The sequence below is a fragment of the Dermacentor silvarum genome, chromosome 5 (genome assembly GCF_013339745.2).
Source record: "Dermacentor silvarum isolate Dsil-2018 chromosome 5, BIME_Dsil_1.4, whole genome shotgun sequence".
Lineage (NCBI taxonomy): Eukaryota > Metazoa > Arthropoda > Arachnida > Ixodida > Ixodidae > Dermacentor > Dermacentor silvarum.
In genome coordinates this window covers 173,843,629-173,864,458 of record NC_051158.1, presented here as the reverse complement: position 1 = coordinate 173,864,458, position 20,830 = coordinate 173,843,629, and the positions used below count along the sequence as shown (strand labels likewise).

Here is a 20,830-nt window from a genome sequence, read left to right as displayed (position 1 = left end):
GATCCCTCATGACTGGCGAGTAGATAAAGTAATGCCAATTTCAAATTGGGCATCTGCTCTGATTCCCTAAAGTATATACCTATTGACTTGCACCTTCTCCAAGCTCCTTGAACACGTCATACACACCCAGACCATTAATTATCTTGAAAATCACAACATCATATTTAAATATCGGCATGGTTTTTGCAAGGGATTTTCCTGCGATACTCAGCTTGCTCGATTTACTAAGGACTTATTTACTTTAATAGATGCTGGGATTCAAACCAATGCTTTATTTCTCGATTTTTGCAAGGCATTTGATAAGGTCCCTCACCACACACTACTCAAGTTATCGCATATCAATATTCACCCTGAGAGGTTTTAGCACGGATTAAAGGCTACCTCTCGTCTTGTGTTCAGTTCACGTCTGTTAATGATTGTAACTCTTCAATTACTCAGGTCACATCTGGTGTACCATTGGGGAGATGTTTGGTCCCCTACTCTTTCTGATATATATTAATGATTTACCTTTTTGTGTATCTTCCCAAATTAGACTGTTCGCTAACGACTGTGCTGTGTACTGAGCCATTAAAATTGACACTGACCTCATTTCAATTAACACTTATTGTTTATCGAGGTTAATGACCTTAAACCAATCAAAGACAAAGCTCGTCTTCTTTACAAGAAATTCTTGCTGCATCCCAACCACATACTCTCTTATGACATAACAGTTGAGACAGCTTCCATTTACAAATATTTAGGAGTTCACCTTCAGTCCGACTTAAACCTGGAACTATCACATTGATTTGATTCTAGCAGCTGCTAACCGTTCTCTTGGCCTCTTAATATGTAACTTTCTACATGCTCCTGTGCAGGTGCGTAAACTTGCCTATGTTATCTTAATCTGACCTCAAATTGAGTACGCTTCAGCCATATGGGACCAGGATCAAGCTTACATTTAGATAATATCGAATCCCTGCAGAACCGTGCTGCTCGTTTCATTTCTTCTGTTTATACCCACATTTCACTAGTGTCACGGCGTTACAAGCAGGTGCGAGTCTTGATAACCTTTCTCGTCTCAAACTTACTTGCTTAACTCCTTTGCACAAAATTTACTATCATTCGTTGCTTCATGATAATTGTCTTCACTCACCCTCAGGCATCTTTTCACACCGTAACCATCCTTTCAAGATTGAAACGTATCACATGTCTCACTCCAACTTTTGCCAAATTTTTCATAACCAAAACCTTCATTGAGTGGAACCGGCTGCCTCGTACTATCGCAACTGAAATGAATGCGACATATTTTCATGAACTTCTAAAAAACAAGAAAGTGATGCGTAGTTTTTGTACGCACCGTGCAGTCCAGCATGCAGTGCCTGCTCAATTGTGAGCAAAAGTCGAAACCAGTCAACCCGCGAAGTCATTGAAGCAGCATTGATTGACATGTTCGGTGCCAGCTGCGTGTCACAACCGTCTATCACCCTTTCTAAGAAGGAGCTATCTTTCTTGCGTAAAGATTAGAATTTTCAGCTGGCAGCGCTCAAGAGATGTATCACAGTTTTTTTTTTTTTGCTATATATGTGGTTGCTTCCTTCGAAATAAAACTCTGTTGTAAGTCTGCGCTTGTGTGTCACCTTCTCTGTCCTTGTCTATAGTCGGGTACAACTTTAGAAGACAGGAGGAGGCCCCGCCCAGTTGACCGAAGCGCAGCAGACAATTCCTCCGCGACTAAAGAAATAGTCCCGCTCAAAAAATTGTGACTGCTTCTAAAACGCGTATTTGTCGCTATAATTAAGATTTGTGTATCTTGACGAGTGGTTTGGTAAAACTATCATGATGGAAATGCTACCGCACATGCCGGATCGCGAGAGAAAAATAACTCCGTGCCTTCTACAACGCTGTGCGTCGTCTGCTACGGAGCAAGATCGACGGCACCGGGCGTAGCAGTCGCTGGCTTAATAGCATAAAATTCATATATACTTTTTGTGTGTTTGCACAACTTTATTTTTTTAATGTGTTGGGCTTATTTTTAATTAATATATATATATTTTTTTTTCGCGGTTGCGAACCTGCGATCTCGTAAGTTCGGACACGATCGCGCGCGGCATTCCGACCTGAACGTCGCCCCCGAGGGCTCCGATGTCGCTGCGCATGCGTGAGCTGAGAGAAGGTGAGAAAGGAGAACAACTCTCCTTTGCCGGATGTGACGTCACATTATTGTTTGTTTTTTGAAATAGCTACTTCTCGAACTCAGACACTATAGTTCGCGCCTCGTTCGCGCGCGCATTGTGAGCATTCAAGTTTCGTTTTTTGCACTTGCAAGTTGCTGAAATTGCGGACATTGCAGGGTTGGGCTTGATGACATTTGTTGCTCAGCTGCCGCGACACATTTGGAGCAAAGGTGAGTGTCGTGCGATTGCCCGTTCTCTAGCTGACACTTGTAAAAACAACCGGTTGCGCATTTGAGCTGTGGCCGATGTGATCTCGAAATTCGAAGGAGCACGAAACGGTTGTCGCAGGTCTCGTAGTGATCGCAGGATAATTTATTCGTTCGTGCCTTCAACAAGTACTATCACAGTTCCTACGCGTTACCCCGATGTAAAACGAACGGCGGAAGCGTTCACGCGCCGGAAAATGCATGCACTCAACTAGCTCTATCGGTGAATGCCGTCCTTTGGTATATATCTCGTGCGTAGATCTTTGTTTCTCCATCTCTATGGGATGACTACGCTATGCGCCTCTTATTTACCCATGCAATTCAATTACCTTGCTGCTGCATTCAATTACCTTGCTCACTGCTTGCGCTGACCGCGGTAGGTGCGCCAGAGGCTTTCATTTGTTGCAGTGAGATAAAGAAAGCGTATTTCTTTCACTTACAGCTTCTTAGCAACTCTTTTGAGAGCCGTGGAGTTAAATCGTGCAATGTGTACGTTGTGAGCAAGCTGTTAACCAAACCCGCTTTACTGCTGCTGTCACTTTTACGGGCACCTTCAAAATTAAACATATATGAGTGTATGAATTCAGCTCACTTTTCTATACACATCCGTTGCTTTCGTTGTTCGTAGATCATGTGCGTACCTTTGCAACCGTAATCGACATTGTAAAAACAGCAGGAAGGCAGATGACACATACTGTGTCCGCCTTAATTGTTGTCTGTGCTGTTTTTATAATGTAAACAACTCCACACACTTGCTGTTTACACCAAAACAATCTTGATATTTTTTTTTCTTGTAGGAGGATTTGCTTCTAACTGCGGCAGTGACGTTGTGTATTGTCCTCAGGAACGCTTGCGGTGTGCACATTTGTCTAATTTGTTTCACTGTGCTGCTGCTGTCTTTACAGCTTCTGCTTATTTCCTTTGGCCGCACCTTATATTTGTTGTCTTTGTCAACATCTGACCTGTTTCTGCCTTGTTGAAAGCAAGTGGCCACAAGTACTGCTTAGTTTGCTCAGTCTAAACCTGGTATGTATATCTATTTGCTAAGGGCATGCTTCTGCTCCTTTAAAGGTTGCTTTAACTAATAGTGGTTTGAGTCATTGTGTATGACACCAGATAATTATTGTTCTAAAATGGTGGCAAAGCTTGTCCGTGCACAGATTTAAAGTATGGAGATGCTAAACATTAAAATGTTCCAAGTTGCCACAAAGTATTACACGCATTTAAATTTGCAGTCGCAAAAGACGTACTAAAAGTATAATCCACAAAATTTGCTTCGAGGTGTCTTGAGACAATGAATTGTAGAGAAAGAATTCTATTGTGAGTTGCCAATGCTTGTCGTGAGCTCTAGCCCATTTTTCTATGCAGCCACTGTTGCTTCGTTGTCTGTGCTTGTTACTAACAAGAAATTGAGCTCCGTGGTTCCCCTGATTTTTGTAGCTCATAAAGTGCAAATGTCTCGACATTGGCAGCCTTAGTGCCTCAAGGTAGAACACGAGTGTTCATTGGCCAGTTGCCTGCTTTTAAGATAATGTTGTATTTAATGTCAGGGGTTTAAAGGATACTTCACATCTGCCATCATGGCTGTTAGTTCTGCTGTCTAGCACTTCCAGGACAAAGTTTGGTACACATGTGAAACTATCCAAGAAAATGGACATTGGTACAACTGCTGACGTAGCTCACTTGGTAGAGCATCGCAAGCGCAAAGCAGAAAATGTTGGTTAAACTCCAACCGGCAGCAAGTTGTCTCTTAATGCAAAGCATTATCATGATCTATTTTCGAATTTCTTAGTACACCTGCCCAGGTAGCTTCATTTAATAATTAGTAATGCTCCTGATGGTGGGGGTATTGAACGCGAGTCCCTAGTGCAGCAGCCCAATTATTTGCCCATTAGGCTACAGATGCATGCATAGCTCGCCAGATTAACCGCACTGGTTCTCTCGTAGCAGCTAATGCTTTCAGGTGTTATGTGACACTCGCAGAGTTTGGGATTCACCCGTTTCAGCTCATATGCAACATATAAAGCAGGTGTTGTGTTTGCTTTGGTGACGCGTTGTGCGTGCAATTGCTATTGGTTTGTATTTGGTATTTGTATTTGTATTTTGGTGTATTGTGCTTTGTATTCGATACTGTGCCCAAAGAAAAAAACATTTGTAAGCAGGTGCTCGAGTGACGTGAAGCTCACTCTCCCTCATTCTCTCTTGCAGGTAGTGCATCCAGTTTAGCGCCGTGCACATGTGTGGGGCATTTCCTTGTTCTTATTGTGCTGATGTGTCGTGTTGTACATAGGAGGAAAGCCGGTCCTCCACAATATAGTTGTCAGTGTTGCTGAATACAACACAGTCTTGCTGCCTTGACACGCCACATCATTTGACATCTTGGGGTGAGGTGGCATCTTGCTGCTCCTTGTGGTCAGGCATAGCCAAGACTGCAGGTAGAGTCCGCACACAAAGTTCGAGGTTGAACTATAGAACCAGCACGCCCAATAAATGTGTGTGCAAATTTAGCTCTAAGCGTGATTTATGTCAGGAATAAAGATTCACAAAAGGGGCTTGGTCCATGGCCAAGCAGAGTGAGCACGAACAACAACAGTCTTCTTTCACATCCTTTGTTGGTGCCTGCCTTTGCCGCTACATAGTAATTAATTAGTAATTAGTTTGCTAAGCTATCCATAACTGAGAACTCGATCGAGCATAGAAAGAAACATGACTATAGGCTCCTGTGTTTCTTATGTTTCAATCACAATTTGTAGGTATCAAACACAGCATAGCATAAATGATACATTGGGCACTGCAACCCTGTGATGTGCACATTGAGTGCCTTTTTGCGTCTTCTTCAGAGGGTACTCGAGATTTCTGGTTGGGTTGCCATAGATGTGTTAGCTCAGTGAATCTTCCTTCCAAGGCATTCAGTTTGTTAAAGTTAAGCCACTATAGATGTGTCCTCATTGTTCAGGTTACTTCTGGCGACACGACAACGTTCTTGTGGCTATGATGTGATGCTTCATGACACACATGGTGCTCAATTCTGAATTATTGTTGGCATGCTTTTTCACAAATGGTTTTAGTAAGATGGTAAGAATGGTTTTAGTAGCACAGGCGACACAAAATGAGCCACAGCATATGCTTTACCTCCAGCATGTTCGTGATCACCGATGGCATGTAAAACAGTGATTCAGACCAAGCATCGCAAAGAATGATTGTTGCCTTTCTTTCATACAGGCTGCTGTGTTTCAGCTAAATCTGCTTTTCCTGTGTCAAGTGGCCTTGTCGCTCAATTAGTGCTTGCCAATTTCCATTACACTGCAACCCACTAAAAATATGAAATTTTAGAATATGATGCCTCCCCTCTCTTCCCTTGTCCTTCTGACCTTTCACTCTGCTGCAAGCTTTTAGATTTCAATGCTTAAATGATTAATACAAACATTGATGCTACCATATTATTTGATGGCTATCATGATGGCAATAATTTAGGTTAACCTCAAACTAAATGAGAAAAATTAAAATAGGCATGTGTGAGTAGGACTGACTGTTCCTGGTTTCTGGCTCTATGCTAAATTTGAGGTCTTTGCCTCAAGGAAATGGGTCTTGGATTCTCAGATGCTTTTTGTGATCCTGTGCCTGTATCAGACCTGATATACAGTCACGGAAGTTTTACAAAAAGGAGCACCTTTCTTTTGGGGAACTGCTTTTTATCACAAGTGTGCTAGATAGCGCCAGTTATGCTATGAGCAGGCACAACTGCAGGTACAAACTATAGTATGTAGTTTAAAATAATTTCACATCTATTTGTGAACTTCCCAGGCCACTTCACAACTGCAAGCTGAATCTGATGTAGGCAGTGTCAGGGTCATGGCCCATATTTTAGTGAACGCCAAGAATGCGTCCTGTGACTGAAGTTTGAGCATTTGAGCCCACCTTTTGGAAGTGCTTTTTATGTGCACTCAGTAAGTGACAGTTATCCATGCTTCTTGACATGATTTTAAGTGATCCTAGAGGCAACACTTATTGATCTGCATTATGCAAATGTTTTTATATTTTCACTAATATACTGTGGTCACTATTACTACGCACTGTTTAAAAGGTGTTGAATATAAAAAGCTACTTATTTGCCCTAATATAATGTAGAAATCACGTGGAAATAATGTAGGATCACGTGGAGCAGAGGTAGAATACCCGGCTTCAAATCTGAAGGTCGTAAGTTCGAATCCTACTCCAGTCTACCACATTTTCAGGCATGGAGTGGTGCCTGACACCGGCAAGAAAAAAAATATATCGCCGAGACCTAGTGGGGCTATACTAGTTCAGGTGCAACCAAACTAGGAAGGCCCACTAAGCTTCATCAAAGTCACTCCCTCACCAGAACAGGAATTGGCCTCCCTGGTGCAGTATTCGGCCACTACCTCCCTCATGACTCCGACAATTAACCCATGGCCCTCAGTTCCCAGTGGCTGCAGAGCACCTGACCAAGGCGGCGGTCAGACCTGCTACGCGGCAGAGGGTGCTAAGAATATCTGGGTCAAGACAGGCCGCCAATGGAAACTGAACCTGGCAACGTTCAACACGCGCACCCTCTCGAGTGAGGCTAGCTTAGCAGGACTATTTGAAGAATTATCAGGCATTTCCTGGGATATTATTGGCCTTAGTGAGGTTAGAAGGACTGGTGAGGCTTACACAGTGCTGACTAACGGCCACGTCCTCTGCTACAGAGGTCTTCCAGATAAGAAAGAATCCGGGGTAGGATTTCTAGTGCATAACAACATAGCGGGCAACATTGATGAATTCTACATCATTAATGAGGGGGTAGCAGTCGTCGTAGTAAAGCTGGATAGGAGGTACAAGATGAAGGTAGTACAAGCCTATGCCCCAACCTCTAGTCACGATGATGAAGAAATAGAACAGTTTTATGAAGATGTTGAACTAGCAATGAGAAAGGTGCAAACTCAGTATACTTTAGTCATGGGCGACTTCAATGCAAAAGTGGGGAAAACGCAGGTTGGCGAGCAAGCAATTGGCAACTATGGCATCGATTCTAGGAATGCAAGAGGAGAGATGTTAGTAGAATTCGCAGAAAGGAATACGCTCCGAATAATGAATACCTTCTTCAGGAAGCGCAGCAACAGGAAGTGGACATGGAAAAGCCCTAATGGAGAAACAAGGAATGAAATAGATTTCATACTCTCTGCCGATCCAAGCATAGTGCATGATGTAGAAGTGTTAGGTAAGGTTAAGTGCAGTGACCATAGGTTAGTGAGGTCTAGGATTTCTCTCAATTTGAAGAGAGAGAGAGTGAAATTAGTCAAGAGGAAACAGGCCAACCTAGAGGCAGTAAGGGTAAAAGCAGACCAATTCAGGCTGGTGCTTGCAAACAAATATGCAGCTTTAGAAAAGGAAGATAAAGACAACATAGAGGTAATGAATGAAACTGTAACTAGGTTGATTTCAGAAGCAGCAGTTGAAGTGGGAGGTAGGGCACCAAGGCAACCAGTAGGTAAGCTCTCCCAAGAAACAAAGGACCTAATAAAGAAACGACAGAAGATGAAAATGTCCAACTCAAGAGATCAGATAGAATTCGCTGAACTGTCAAAACTAATCAACAAGAAAAAAGTAAGGGATATTCGAAATTATAACGTGGGAAAGATTGAGGAAGCCGTAAAATATGGACGCAGCATGAAATCAGTAAGAAGAAAGCTTGGCATAGGACAAGGCAAGATGTATGCACTGAAAGATAAGCATGGTAATATCAGCAATTTCGATGACATAGTAAAAGCAGCGGAAGAATTCTATACTGACCTGTACAGTGCCCAAAACAGCCAAGCTACTTTCATTCAAAATAGTGATGAACCGGATACAGAGGCTCCTTCTTTAACTAGCGCTGAAGTTAGAAGGGCCTTGAAAGACATGACCAGGGGAAAAGCTGCTGGAGAAGATGGAATAACAGTAGATTTAATCAAAGATGGAGGAGATATCATGCTTGAAAAGCTTGCGGCCCTTTATACGCAATGCCTCACAACTTCAAGTGTACCTGAGAGCTGGAAGAACGCCAACATTATACTTATCCATAAGAAGGGGGACGTTAAAGAACTGAAGAATTATAGACCCATTAGCTTGCTTTCAGTATTGTATAAAATATTCACCAAGATAATTTCCAATAGAATCAGGGCAACACTTGACTTCAGCCAACCAAGAGAACAGGCTGGCTTCAGGAAGAGATATTCTACGATGGATCATATCCATTTCATAAATCAGGTAATCGAGAAATCTGCGGAGTACAATCAACCTCTCTACATGGCTTTCATAGATTATGAAAAGGCATTTGATTCAGTAGAGATACCAGCAGTCATGGAGGCATTGCGTAATCAAGGAGTACAGGAGGCATACGTGAATATCTTAGCAAACATCTACAAGGATTCCACAGCTACCTTGGTTCTCCACAAGAAAAGTAGAAAGTTACCTATCAAGAAAGGGGTCAGGCAAGGAGACACAATCTCTCCAATGCTATTCACTGCATGCTTAGAAGAAGTATTCAAGCTCTTAGACTGGGAAGGCTTAGGAGTAAGGATCAACGGCGAATATCTCAGCAACCTTCGGTTTGCAAATGACATTGTCCTATTCAGAAGCAATGGGGACGAATTACAACAAATGATTGAGGACCTTAATCGAGAAAGCGTAAGAATTGGGTTGAAGATGAATATGCAGAAGACAAAAACAATGTTCAATAGCCTGGCAAGGGAACAAGAATTCAGGATCGCCAGTCAGCCTCTAGAGTCTGTAAAGGAGTATGTTTATCTAGGTCAATTACTCACAGGGGACCCTGATCACGAGAAAGAAATTTACAGAAGAATAAAATTGGGTTGGAGTGCATACGGCAGGCATTACCAAATCCTGACTGGGAGCTTACCACTGTCGTTGAAGAGAAAAGTGTACAATCATTGCATTCTACCGGTGCTAACATATGGGGCAGAAACTTGGAGGTTAACAAAGAAGCTCGAGAACAAGTTAAGGACCGCACAAAGAGCGATGGAACGAAAAATCTTAGGACTAACGTTAAGAGACAGGAAGAGAGCGGTGTGGATCAGAGAACAAACGGGGATAGCCGATATTCTAGTTGACATTAAGCGGAAGAAATGGAGCTGGGCAGGTCATGTAATGCGTAGGATGGATAACCAGTGGACCATTAGGGTTACAGAATGGATACCAAGAGAAGGGAAGCGCAGTCGAGGTCGACAGAAAACCAGATGGGATGATGAAGTTAGGAAATTTGCAGGCGCAAGTTGGAATACGCTAGTGTAAGACAGGGGTAATTGGAGATCGCAGGGAGAGGCCTTCGTCCTGCGGTGGACATAAAATATAGGCTGATGATGATGATGAATGTAGAAATAAGCATCAGGGTTCGCACAGCCCCTTGAAATCCTTGAATATCCTTGATATTGACAGTATAAGTTCAAGGGCCCTTGAAAGTACTTGAATACCCGTGGGCTCCTTGTAATCCTTGAAAATCCCGTGGGATTTGTTCCGCTAGAGGAAATTAACGATGTACCTCCGCAAGTCATGCTGATATTTAAGGCCCTTTCCCTTACGAATGCCCATGAAAACAAGCTGTGTTGACTAAAGGGCAACATCAGGAAGTCTCGGTTTTAAATCTCGCAGCCCCTACGTCGTCTGGCAACTAATATGCATTGGAAATCCAATCCAATGCGAGACATCGCTCGCTCGGCTTGCGTATAGTGCCTAGAATATACTCTAGTGTGCCGTCCACCGAGAGTCTCCAACGCGGGACGGTGGCGCGGGCCGTGATGCCTACCGCCGGGGGCCACCAGACGGCGATGCCTGTCGGCATCATGCTAAATCCTGCGGTGTTCGACTCGCGTTCGTTTGCGATGCGTTGATTGCTACGCGTCGATTGCAATGCTTAGTTCATTTCTCGCCTTGCTGCCGCTTTCGTTGCAGTCTTTTCTTATTGTGAGTGGGTTTTTTGCATCTATGTGTGCACTCGTCTGTCTAAAGAAACTTTGAACAGGTCGCGAAACCGCGATTTCCCAGAGACGCGGAAAGAAACGGCTCATCTCATTACCCAGCGCGTCCGCAGACCCCGAACGTATTGCGGATTGGGACAAGAACATAAGAGGCAGATCGCCGGGCAAATGGGGAGACTCGCGTCGTGTCTTGCCTGAAGTCCGCCCATGTCTCAGCATGGTCCGGCACAGTCTCGAAGTGCAGCGCACCAAGCGGCCGGCGGCGGCAGGCATCACACTCGGTGCTACCGCGACACCCGCTCTCGGCACACTAGTATGTGTCTTTTAGGTACTATAGTCGGGCCGTTTGTCGGCTTCGTGCGCGCCATTTCAGTGAAGTTCGCGTTTGCGTTGTGTGTTTACTTTGACAAGATGCCAGGCGGGAAGTGCAAGTTTCAGCCTGCGTGGCTGCAACATACGAACTATCGTCACTGGGTGAGACCGGAACCAAGCGATCCTTATCGAGCAATGTGCGCATAATGTCAGAAGACGGTCGACATTGCAACGATGGGGGAATCTGCCTTGAAGAGCCACCAGAAAGGCGAAAGGCGACGAAGTTTCCGTCGAACAGCCAAAGAAAAAGAAGCGGAGATAACAGCTCTTGAAAGAGAAATTAATGCGAAAATAGGGCTCCTTTCCTAAGTCATGTGAGGAAATAAAATTACGCTAACACTCCTTGAATTCTGCCTTTTTGCATCCTTGAAATCCTTGAAATGTCCTTGAATTTCCATTCAAATATTGTGTACGAACCCTGAAGCATTCTGCAGTCTGAAAAGTGAAGAAAAGAAACACAAAAAAGAAAAAATCACCGCCCAAGCACTCCATACAGATGGTTAACCAGCAAAGCTGAAACGTGCGGCCGCAGTGTTTATGACTGGGTTAATTACGTCTTTGTGTTTCTTAATGAGGTTACACACGTTTGGCTGCGACGGAGAGAACGACGTCACTGAAAGTGTGTCCGCCGTTGTTGCCTGCGTTCGATGTCTCACGTTTGCTTGGCGGTGTGGCTAGCAGCATTTGCCCGCCATTGCCGCTGCTTGTGATTCTTTGAAATTAAATCCGTCCGTCACGTAAGACAACGAATGGCTCATACCTCCTTAAGCAATGGCTCATGCGGCCTCCCCATTACGACGTCACAAGAGAAGTGAAATTCTACGCTGGAATTATGAGCCGCAACGGAGCCAGCTGTGGAAGAAGACAACGAACGCGGGAGCAGTGGCATGAGCGAAACCCGAGGGGTGCCAACAAGCCAGCTTCGGAAGAGACAACGATGCTCGAGCCAATGCTGATAGTTATCTGTACACAGGCGACAGACAGACGCTTTTTCGTTTCGCCTAGCCATATGGTCGCAAGATTCACAACCACTTTAGTTGATTATAAAAACATTGAAGTGCACGCAAACAGCCTCTACATTGCATCTGTGAAAAACATTACTCCATCTTGCTGTAGCATTATGCACCTTAGCTTTGTGTGGAAGCCGCGGTTGTTGCACTGTGCTGCACCGCAATGAACCTTGGTTATGTGAAAAAGCCGCTGTTATTGCATTGCTCTTTACTGTTATGCACGTCAACCTTGTGGCAAAGCCACCACACTTGCACCGTGCTCCACCACAAAGCAGTTTAGGTGTGTGGAAAAGTACTTACTAAATATTGCATGTGCTGGATTTGAGCATTTTTAATGCTAAGAATTCTTTCTTCATACCAAGCACTTTGCAGTAGGCAATTTTATGTCCCGGCTCCTGTTAGTCTTTCCGATTGAAAACAAAAATATGTCTGGCAGCGAGTCCAAACCTGTCTCCCAACATAACAGCCCAACGCTTTAGCCATTAGGCCGCTGTTGTGCACATACTTTGCGCTCGCCAATGTGTAGCTAGTTATATGAGGTAGTGGCCCATGCATTATGGTGCACGATATGTGTCGGAGCATGTGTGCATGTACAAGTTGCTCGTCAAATTGAGAGCATGTCAGTTTCTCCCATTCTTCCTTTGTGGCAGCACTTCGAGGTGTTTTAGACTGCTCCAGCTTTGCGATTCACCCACATTTCCCAGTCCCTTCATTGTAGCAGCTTCCACAACATGGGCACTGTGCGACATTGTACTACCTTTGCATTGAGGGTGAAGGTGGTATGTGCTCGTTGAGTGAAAAATGTTGACAAGAGGTGTATGCACAGAAAAGTATGACATTCATCTTAATACTACATATAATGATACTATACTCCTTGTGCCACAGTGACCCATGCCCAAATCAGCAGACGGGCCCAGAATGGGCACATAACCATTTGTGCATACCGCATAAGCCATGCTGTCCACTCGGCAAAACAGTAGCCACCACAGTGTAGGCAGGAAGAGGCAAAGAAACCTTTATATTATACTACCATTGCAAGGAGAGTACAAAAGCGAAGGGCCTTTGTACTCTCCTCGCAATGCTTGTCACACATCACCCGCCATACACAAACACGTTGGTCAATGCTGCAATGCTCGGCAGAACCCTAAACATAAATCCCCACAGTGTGTGGGATCTACATAATTATTTTTTTCATTTTTCAGGCATTTGGCGGTAGAGGCCAGTGCGTTACACAGAAATCCCACTACAGTGCAGCAACGTTCAGAATGTAGTACGAGGTACATTATGTAGTTGGCTATAAGTTAAAAAACATAAATTATATTAGTCGTCAAAATATAGTAGCCAGTGTTGAAACTACAGATTTTTTTTAATTCAAAATACCCCCAAAGGCCCTCATGAGGGTATTACATGGGGGGGGGAGGGGTCACAGGCACTGGTCATAGATTATACATCATATTAAAAACAAGACAATATAACAAAAGTAATAATAGAGTGAAACATAGGTAATATACAAAATAAGTCACAATTATTTCAGAGAAAACATTAGTACATATTAGGACAACATAAGGCAACTGCAATGAAAAGCAAAACAGCAACAAACATCGAAAACACTGTAAAAGTCCCAAGATAATAATAATAAGATTAGTTGACAAGTCGTGAGCGAATTAAATCTTGAAACTTAGCCAAGTCAGGTTCCGTGGCAATGTCTGATGGTAAGTTATTGTGCGCGGTAAGAATATGCATAATGGAATGACTGGCAGTTAATGCGTTTGACTTTGTATGGATGGTCACGACGTGTAAAGATAACTGGTGGTGACTGAAAGAAATCATCATGAAGTGATGGATGGTGATAAAGCTTATGGAAAAGTGATAGGCGAGAAATTTTAGGGCGAAGTGCTAAGGTGTCCAACTCAGCTTTATTCTTTAACGAGGTGACGCTGGTGTAACGTGAATAATCTGAAAAAATGAATCGCGCAGCACGGTTTTGCAAGGCTTCGATGTTGCTGATGATATAAGTTTGTTCGGGATCCCAAATGGCAGACGCGTATTCTAGTTTAGGACGGATTAATGTTGTGTACGCTAGTTTTTTAACATGCATTGGGGCTTCTTTTAAGTTATGTTTAATAAGTTCGAGAGTGCGGTTAGAAGAGGCAAGGGTAAGATTAATGTGATTATTCCATGATAAGTTTGACTGAAGATTGATGCCAAGGTACTTGTAAGTTGTGGAGAGTTCCACAGCGTTGTTATCAAGGGAGTAGGTTGTTGGAATTCGTGGCCTATTGGTGAAAGACAAGAGTTTAGTTTTGGAAATATTTAATGGCATTAACCAATTAGAACACCATGCACTTATTGCCTCCAGGTCAGTTTGTAGTAAGTGATTATCAGTGTTACTTGTTACACATCGATAAAGTACACAATCATCTGTAAATAGTCTGATTTTGGATAACACGCAACTGGGTAAATCATTAATATAGATTAGAAAGAGTAAAGGTCCAAGTGTTCTGCCTTGTGGAACTCCAGACGTAACATCAGCATAAGATGAGTTAGAATTGTTAACTGATGTAAATTGAATTCTAGATGAGAGAAAATCGGTGATCCATGCAATTATAGTAGGATGAATGTTAAGCTGTGAAAGTTTAAGTAACAACCTATGGTGTGGAACACGATCAAATGCCTTGGAAAAATCTAAAATTATTGCGTCAACTTGAAACCCAGCGTCTATCAATGCATGTATGTCACTAATAAATCCAGCTAGTTGGGTTTTGCATGAGTAGCCCTTGCGAAAACCGTGCTGATACTTGAAAATAATGTTATGGTCTTCAAGGAAGTTGATGACTTGAGTGTGTATTATATGTTCGAGTAATTTGCAAATAGTACTGGTTAAGGAGATGGGACGATAATTCAGCGGACAAGCACATGCATTCAAGGCTGAGCCACAGCATGAGAACACGGATGAGCAGACACACACGGTGGTCACTTGAGTTGGCGTTCTGTTTATCTTTACCAACAAGCCCAGCTGCACAATGAGTAATTAATATTATGGCGACTGCAGCACAGCAGTGGTCTAGTGGCATAGTCTCGACCTCGTATATAGCAGGTACTAAGTTAAACACTTCGGAACTGCCATGAATCTCACAATCAATCCTTATCCCTCGTTTTCCTACAGCTGCAGTCAGATGTGCTGTATATTGGTGTGTGTCCGGAATCTTGAGATCCAGACAGGCTGCCACTGGAAGTCCCTTGGGTCAGGTGATACCTCAAATGCCTCCAAATATTTCACTGTATAAACCTTTATAGAATGAGAAACTTGTCAAGAGCCAAGTTGTTACACACAAAAGAAAACTGTCACTAAATAGTGACCAGTTTCATTTCTTTTGTAAGCCACAGGTTGTGTGCATTTGACATTGCTGACCAACTCTTATCTACTCTCCGATACAATATCCATACTCATTGTATATATATTAAATAAAAATACATATAAGATTGATCTGGTCAGAAAGAATTGCCATTTTGGGAGGGGGTAGGCTGGAGGACAATTTGTCATTCCTTTCTCTTCTCTGTGATCGAGCTGATCAACTTCACTACAATGGTAAACGTACTGCAGTTCCCTGCATTCACATATGTTTTCAGAGAAAACTATTGTGTGGAGCCATGTTTGTGGTAATGCAATGCAAGATATATGCTGTGTCGCGTGACTCTTTAGTAGTATTGTTAAATTCAAGTTGTGACCAATCTTGCTGCTCTTTATCTGGTTCCTGGTGAGTTCGTGGAAGTTCAGGTCACGTGAAGATACTCGATGAAGTTTCTCTGCGAAGTTCTTTTTAAAACTCTAGCAGCTGGCATCATAAAGTAAGTATGTAAATTGAGAGAAAATGTACATGATACAGAATAGTTCATTTTCGCCTGCCCTCTTTGTTTTATTTCTGGATCTGCAATGAACAGATCCACAGCTTGCTCACAGGCAAGTAGGCAGTGGCTTTCTCAGCGATGCTAATATCTCTATTCTAGTGAAAGACAATGTAAGCTACTGTTTTTGCAAGCATTCCGCAAATGCGGCTCGCCATCAAGCACCAAACTTTTTATGTCTAAAAAAATAACTTGGAGAAGTAAATGCCCAGTATTCTTTTTTAGCTTTCAGTAAGCTTGCCATATAGCTCAGTGTTAACATGCAGGTTAGGTTACAGAAAGCAATAATAAACAACAATAAACACTGCTTGGATGGCAAAAAACGTGAATCATATCACTTTTTTTGGCAATGACTTTTTGGGAAATAGGAGGCTAAGCAATTGGTGATATGGCTACACTGTAAAGATTGGATAAGATGGATGACTGAATCTGCAACATAACATTTGTGGACATTGTGTGAGCCACATTTTCCATGCTTTTTCGCCGACTAAGCGAGACTACATGCAGTGAGGCAGCATAGCTTACTTTTCTATGCTTTTTTGCTGACTAAGCAAGACGACATGCAGTGAGGCAGTATAGGTTACTTTCCTGGTGCATCAGCATGGGCTTTCTACAGTTGACTTCCGTTAATTCTACCCTGACGGCACCAACGAAATTCATCCAATTATCCGGTGGGTCGAATTGAACATTAAAAAAAATGCTAAAACACCGCTGATTCATATGGCAGTATGTAATTGACTCGCCTCCGAGACAAACGTGCGCCAACTTTCTATTTTTCCAAACTATAAAACTGAAGTGCAAATGACTTAAAACTTCAAACCCAAGTATAAACCTAACGCATACCTTATTTTTGAGAATGTAAGCTGATTTTCTAAAGTCACCCTCGCTGCAACAAAGCCGTGTTATGCAGGTAAAGTGTATGAATGCTGCAAATGCAGTTTTAGTTTCCCACTCGAGTGCACAGTGCAGGCAGTTTCCGGCTTAATTTCCTTCGAAAACAAAATGTGCCCTTTAGAACCAGGTCAATACCATAATCGGACATTGTGAGCTACCGTTATGGCTTGAAAATCTTGAAACAGACGCTGCCACTAAAAGGGGTCGTTATTGGAGTCAGGTGCATGCCTGTAGCTTGGTCAAGTTCGGATTATCTGGCGAATGCCAATTTTAGGATCAAAATAACAAATGTTTAGGGCCGTAGAACTGCATGGGAGCTGGCCAAGATCTTTGGTCAGAGTCGAATTAACCGAAAGATTAACCGGAGTTGGATTAACGGAAGTCTACTGTATACACTTTTCTGTTCAACAAGGAGTTGCCATTTTAATATTGCTACGGGGAGGCAAACACAACAGAAAAACGTATTTACAGTATATTTACAAGGCGATCAAGCGTCAACCATATGGCCGAGAGCACGCGCCAGATCATCAGCGTCTTCTTCATCGATGCTCCTCTAGATGAATCATACCGTGACATGACCCCCGGCTGCTCAAGCACCGTCACGGTGCTTGCTATGATCCAGGCGAGTGGTAAGGTTTAAGGCGGGATACGTGAACGTCAGTAGGTGATGAAACGGTTGGCGAGGAAGACTCGAGCGGGCCAATCTCATACGTGACGTCTGTTACACGGCGTAAGACACGGTAGGGTCCGGAGTACCGCGAAAGCAATTTTTCTGATAGTCCAACACGCCGAGTCGGGAGTCCATAGAAGCACAAGGGCACCCGGAGTATAGATAACATCACGATGACGGGAGTCGTAGCGGTGCTTCTGGTGGCCTTGCGATGTAGTAAGGCGACGGCGAGCAATTTGGCGTGCCTCATCAGCTCGGGAAATGGCATCACGAGCGTACTCAGTTGGCAAATGGACGGCATCGGGGATGATAGTGTCAAAAGGTAACGTTGGGTCACGGCCAAACAGAAGATAGAAGGGTGAAAAACCAGCAGTATCATGACGGGAGGAATTGTAAGCGAATGTAACGAAGGGCAACGCAACATCCCAGTCTTGATGGTCAGATGAGACATACATAGAAAGCATGTCAGTAAGCGTCCGGTTGAAGCGCTCAGTCAAGCCGTTAGTTTGCGGGTGGTAAGCCGTCGTAAATTTGTGTTTTGTCGCGCAGGAGCGAAGCAGGTCATCGATAACTCTGGAGAGGAAGTAACGGCCACGGTCAGTGAGGAGTTGACAAGGGGCTCCGTGATGTAAGATGACATCGTGTAGCAGGAAATCAGAGACGTCCGTAGCACAACTGGTAGGGAGAGCGCGTGTAATTGCGTAGCGGGTGGAGTGGTCCGTAGCAACGGCAATCCATTTGTTTCCAGAAGTAGAGGTCGGGAAAGAACCGAGGAGGTCAAGGCCAGCTCGGAAGAAGGGGTCAGATGGGACGTCAAGGGGCTGAAGGAGGCCAGCAGGAGGCTTAGGTGGTTTCTTTCGGCGTTGGCAGGGTTCACAAGCAGCTACGTAGCGACGAACGGAGCGGTAAAGACCGGGCCAAAAGAAGCGACGCCGAACGCGATCGTAGGTCCGGGAAACTCCAAGGTGACCAGCGGTCGGGGCGTCATGTAGCTGGCCGAGAACGCTCAAGCGCAGATGCGTAGGAACGACGAGCAACAGTTCGCGTCCGTCCGGGTGGACGTTGTAGCGATATAACGTGTCATCTTTAAGCACGAAGAGGCGAAGGGAAGGATCGGGCGCTGCGGAATCCAGCTTCTGAATAAGCTCACTTAAAATGGGATCACGGCGCTGTTCATCACGGATGTGGCTTAAAGCAGAGAGAGTACACATGCAGGCGTGTCATTGGAGGCTTCAGGCGGATCCACGGGATTGCGGGACAAACAGTCAGCATCCCGGTGCAATCGGCCAGATTTATAAGAAAAAGAGTAAGTGTATTCTTGGAGCCGGAGTGCCCAGCGACCAAGACGCCCATTGGGATCCTTAAGCGACGAAAGCCAGCAAAGTGCGTGGTGATCGGTAGTGACAGTGAAATGCTGGCCATGTAAATAGGGGCGGAATTTGCCCACCGCCCAAATGAGAGCAAGACACTCCCGTTCTGTAATAGAGTAGTTCTGTTCGGCTAAGGAAAGGAGACGGCTAGCATAGGCGACAACACGGGCATGCCCATTCTGATGCTGGACTAAAACAGCGCCGATTCCGTAGCCGCTGGCATCGGTGCGGAGTTCTGTTGGAGCGGAGCTGTCGAAATGAGCCAGGACTGGTGGTGTAGTGAGCGACGTGATGAGGGTAGAGAAGGCGGCAGCCTGTGCAGCACCCCAAAAAAACATGACGCCTTTCTTCAGTAAGTTTGTGAGAGGGCGTGCAATTTCCGCGAAATTCTTCACAAAACGACGGAAGTAGGAGCACAGTCCCAGAAAGCTACGAACTTCCTTTGTGCAAGTCGGAACGGGGAACTGCTGCACAGCTCGAACTTTGTCAGGGTCGGGGCGAACACCGGTTGAGTCGACGAGATGACCGAGCATGATAAGTTGCTGACGTCCGAAGTGGCACTTAGATGAATTAAGTTGCAGGCCGGCTTTGCGAAAAACAGAAAGGATAGAAGAAAGTCGGTCGAGATGCGTTTCAAAGTTCGGTGAAAATACAATGACGTCATCAAGATAACACAGGCAAATGGACCATTTAAAACCGTGGGTGTCGATCATGCGTTCGAAGGTGGCCGGGGCGTTGCATAAGCCGAAAGGCATGACTTTAAACTGATAAAGGCCGTCAGGGGTAACAAAAGCGGTCTTCTCACGGTCCATGTCATCAACGGCGATCTGCCAGTACCCTGACCGAAGGTCGATTGAAGAAAAATACTTGGCGCCGTGAAGGCAATCCAGGGCGTCGTCTATGCGTGGGAGCGGGTACACGTCTTTTTTGGTGATCTTGTTGAGATGTCGGTAGTCCACGCAAAATCGCCAACTGTCATCTTTCTTTTTAACAAGAACCACAGGAGAAGCCCAAGGGCTGCAGGACGGCTCGATTATATCTTTGGCAAGCATCTTGTCGACCTCCTTTTGAATGATGCGGCGCTCAGCTCGAGAGACGCGGTATGGCCGTCGGTGGATCGGATGGGCATCGCCAGTGTTTATGCGGTGTTTGACAGCGCAGGTTTGACCCAGAGGACGGTCGCAAAGGTCAAAGACGTCCCTATAAGAGAAGAGGAGTCGAAGGAGATCGTCAGCGTGATGGGGCGAAAGGTCTGGAGCAATCATTTTCTTCAGGTCGGGAGGAGACAGACCTGGCGAAGAAGACGGGATATCGGTGGTGTGCGAGCGACCAGCATCCGGAGGAGACAAGGTCGAGATAACGTAATCGTAGGAGGGCGTCAGCATAGCGAGTGAAATGCCTTGTGGGAGCACTTGTGAACACAGTCCGAAATTAATCACAGGAAGACAAGTAAGATTGTCCCTTATAGTTATAACAGTGTGAGGCAAACCAACACTGTGCGTCAACAGAACGGCGGTGATGGGAGCGAGCACATAATCGCCGTCGGGGACTGGTGGAGAGGGCGTCACAGCAACACAAGTCACGGCTTGCGGCGGCAAATGGACGTGCTCAGCAGAACAGAGCCGACTCTTGATTGGTCTGGGTTGATCAATTACACTTGATAGGTCAAGCTGTACAGTACCAGCGGAACAAGCGATGAGGGCGGAGTGGGCGGACAAAAAGTCAAGACCGAGGATGACGTCATTGGAACAGCAGACGAGGACGGTGAACAAAACAGAAGTTTGACGGCCGGCTACACTGACACGTGCGGTACAAAGGCCAGCTACGGGAGACGTACCACCGTCGGCCACACGGACAACACGTGATGGGGCAGGGGTCATAACTTTTTTCAACTGCCGGCGGAGGTGAGAACTCATAACAGAAATATGGCCGCCGGTGTCAATCAAAGCAGTAACAGGTAGGCCATCCACTTCAACGTCAATCAAGTTCTGATTGGTAGGGAGCGTCAACAGAGGAATTGGAGAGCAGGACGGAATAGCAGCATCACCTCCAGGAGCTGCAGCCGTTAGTTTCCCGAAGGAAAACGCCGGGAGTAAGACGGGGACGGGGAACGGCGTGGTGGGGGTGACCGAGAAGGTCGGCGTCGTGGGGAGGGCGAGCGGCTGTAATGGTTGGTGGTAGTAGTGGTCTCGGCAGATGTTTCTTGGTCAGGT

The 20,830-nt window shown here is 44.9% G+C and overlaps 1 long non-coding RNA gene across 2 annotated transcripts; it reads left to right on the top strand.

The window, feature by feature from the left end:
• The first annotated feature begins 2,308 nt into the window (after window positions 1-2,308).
• LOC125945231 (uncharacterized) lies at window positions 2,309-6,629 on the top strand. 2 transcript variants are annotated; one of them, XR_007466723.1, is made up of 3 exons: window positions 2,309-2,383; window positions 3,325-3,445; window positions 6,224-6,629. It is a non-coding gene; the product is annotated as an uncharacterized LOC125945231 (long non-coding RNA). The 2 variants fall into 2 exon arrangements; XR_007466722.1 differs by having other exon boundaries at window positions 2,318-2,383; window positions 3,217-3,445.
• The last annotated feature ends 14,201 nt before the right edge of the window (window positions 6,630-20,830 follow it).